The 3,108-nt window shown below is 34.3% G+C and overlaps 1 long non-coding RNA gene across 1 annotated transcript; it reads left to right on the top strand.

The window, feature by feature from the left end:
• Positions 1-232: 232 nt before the first annotated feature.
• LOC148780068 (uncharacterized) lies at positions 233-2,328 on the top strand. The gene is made up of 2 exons (XR_016042696.1): positions 233-491; positions 2,044-2,328. It is a non-coding gene; the product is annotated as an uncharacterized LOC148780068 (long non-coding RNA).
• Positions 2,329-3,108: the final 780 nt, after the last annotated feature.

Here is a 3,108-nt window from a genome sequence, read left to right as displayed (position 1 = left end):
AAAAACTTATAACCGTACAATAAACTTTGAACAGTGAAATGATTTGGTGAAATCACTGTTTATTTTCGTCTATAGCCGATGGGAAGACCTCTCCGCTATATATATATATAAAACGCTTGTATACGCTCGTTTATATATATAGAAAACGCTTGTATACGCTCGTTCGCGTATACGTATGAGGTGCGATCAACGGCTGGGGTAAAACCCAACAAAATCAGCAGTTTGGAAGCCGTTCTGCCCTTTTTCAGCGAGAAAAACCCCTTTCTCGCCCAAACTCCTTGAATTCTGGCTGAAGCTGGCAGAATCTCTTTTTCTCTTTTTCCATGAGGAAACTCGCTGAAACCTTGGGAGAACGGTGAGGAAGCTCGCTGAAACCTTGGGAGAACGGTGAGGAAGCTCGCTGAAAGCTTGGATGGGCCTCGCTGCAACCCTCTCTAACAAATCTCGCTAGGTAAAGGAAGCAAGCTCTCGCTGAAACCTGACACTGAAAGGTAATTTCTCTCTATCCATTTTGTGTTTGTTGAAATTCTCATATGAAAATTGGATGAATTTATGCACTGTTCTGATCAAGAATTTAGGGAAACTTCTCTTAGTTGTAATCAACAATTGACGTGAAGAACGTAAGAAATCAGAAAAGAGGATGACTTCTCCTAGGTAATGAACATAGATTTCGTTGATCTAGAATCAATCCAACTCAGAATGGATAAAGTTAGCATCAAGTGTAACATCGTAGATTTTATTTAGTATGCTGGTTAGTGATACCATCCATTATCATTTCCACAAAGTATTATAATTTAAAATATTCAATTGCAAAACCTACAAGTTTGAATACAATGAAATAAAAAGCAACATTTTGACATCCAAAAATAACAAGTCACCTTCTTCTTCCTTTTTTTTTTTTTCCAATTGAGCATATCACAATCTTCACCTTATAATGGCAAAGGAGTAGTTGTTCTTTTGTCGAGTTTTTTAATTTTGACTCAGAAGAATGTGACTCTCGCATTTGGTGCTGGGTGATGTAAATTCACCAGTCTGTGCCTTTGAATCAGTTGGTGGGAAATGAATACATTGACCACGTTAATTTATGGGGGGCTACAAATATTGGCCATGCAGATGGCAAGTTGTTTTTTTTATGCTATTGTCTTTAACCATATTCGAAATTAGTTGTCGTGGTTCAATATATGTATGTGCTGAATGGAGAGCTGCTATGAGACTGTACTCTAGATTTCTTTTTTGTTCTCTGGATTCCATGCGATGTGTGCTCTTCACCGAATAATCAGTGAACCATTTGCTTACTTATAGGTTTATTAATTGTGTAAAGTAGTTACAAATCTTGAGACTGAACTTTTTTATCGACCTCTGTTAGGATGAGGCAGAATCCTAAATGTAGAAATACATGTATGATGACACATGACTTGAACTTGTTTCGACTAGCTTCGTTCTTTATCTTAAATTTTAGAACTTCCAAAAAGGGATCCAGCTTCTGTGCTCTTGCTTGCTTAGGAACACCCTTTTTGAGGAGGTGATCACCGTTCAAGCATCAAAATGGCACAGTTGCTGAACTCAATTACTAAAAGCTGCAAGGGTTTTGTGTCTTGAGGAAGACAAAATTTCTGCATCTTGAGGAAGACAGAATTTCTGCATTTTTCCTTGCATAGATGGCCTTGTTCTATAGTGCAATACTTAGATTCCAATAAGTTATTTTCCACTTTGTTTGCTTTTATAGATGACCTTGTTCTATAGTTCAATATTGAATTATTTGCTAGTGTAGACGCATTGCTCTGTAAACCTTGATTCTTGAAGGGTTACTCCCTTTGTTGTATTTCTTTTTTCGTGGTTCCACTTGTTGACTGGTTTAATTCTTTTGCTTGTATAGATGAAGTCAGTAGTTATTTCTATATTTAGCTTTGCATTTGCAATTTGTCATATTCCTTACATTTTCAATATACTCTGTTCATTGACATATTTGCAATATGTTATGATCTGATTGAAATACATAGTTATTTAGTCCTTCACAATGTGATTATGATGAGATTATTATAGGCCCTAGCAATGTCATCCCATTCTACGAAAGCATTGGAACAATTCTTACTTGGCGTTATAGGGCGTTTGGAACAATTCTTACTCGATGCCTTTGGGCGTTTGGAACAATTTTTGTATTTATTGTGTATAATAAATGTGTGCTTGCTTGCACTCATCTTTTTAATTTTTGTAGTCTTTATTCGAAATATGTGATAGTTTTTTGGGGTTATCTTTTTATTAATGTAATTATTCCTATCGTGCAATTAAACTCATTCTCCTATTATGGTTAATATTATAGTTGTGGAATTCATCTCTCTCCTCTCTCCTCTCATCCGTAGAGAGAGTGAGATTGCTCTCCCTCTCTATGTTCCTCACTTTTGAAAATTGTTACTCCCATAACCGAAAGCTGCTTTTTTTAAGCTCTTTATCTCTAGCCACTAAAGCAATCAAAGACACTTATTTGGAATCCAATGAGATATGCTTTGGAGAGTTAATTGCAGAGATCAGTGGTAATGTAGTCATCACTTTCCGTAGATATTTATAAGTTTTGTAGTGTTATAGTTATTTCCAGTTTTTATTTGTGTAATTGAAATAGTTTATTTCCTTCTTAAATATTTTTAATCGTTTATTCTATTCAATTATTATCTTGCTTTGCATAATGATGAAATTTTTCTTCTTAGTACATTCTTTCTTCTTAATAAGATTTTTCCCAAGTATTTTGTGCATTTCGTGCAACATAGTTGGCTTTAGTTCTCAATTCATACGATTTTCCTACTTCTTCTTTACCCTCTTTCTATCTCATTTTTCCTTAAATTTTATTTTTATTTTAATTGGATGGTATTTTGGAGCTTTCACTTGGGTAATTTTAGTTTTTAATTGATATTTACCAATTTTTGTAAAAAATTATTTACTCTTGTTATATGTTGTAAAAATGTTTTTATTAGAAGTCGTTAGGCATATTATACGTTGGGTACAGGCACTTGTACCATGGTTTCAGGATTATTTCCGGTGAAGTTTCAATACTTCTTTTATCGTATCTGCTTAATTCATGAATCATATTATTTGCTTTCTGTTTATGTAAAATAA

Source organism: Amborella trichopoda, chromosome 10 (genome assembly GCF_054954075.1).
Source record: "Amborella trichopoda isolate Santa Cruz 75 chromosome 10, AtrichopodaSantaCruz75HAP2 v2.0, whole genome shotgun sequence".
Lineage (NCBI taxonomy): Eukaryota > Viridiplantae > Streptophyta > Magnoliopsida > Amborellales > Amborellaceae > Amborella > Amborella trichopoda.
This window is presented reverse-complemented; position numbering and strand designations above follow the sequence as displayed.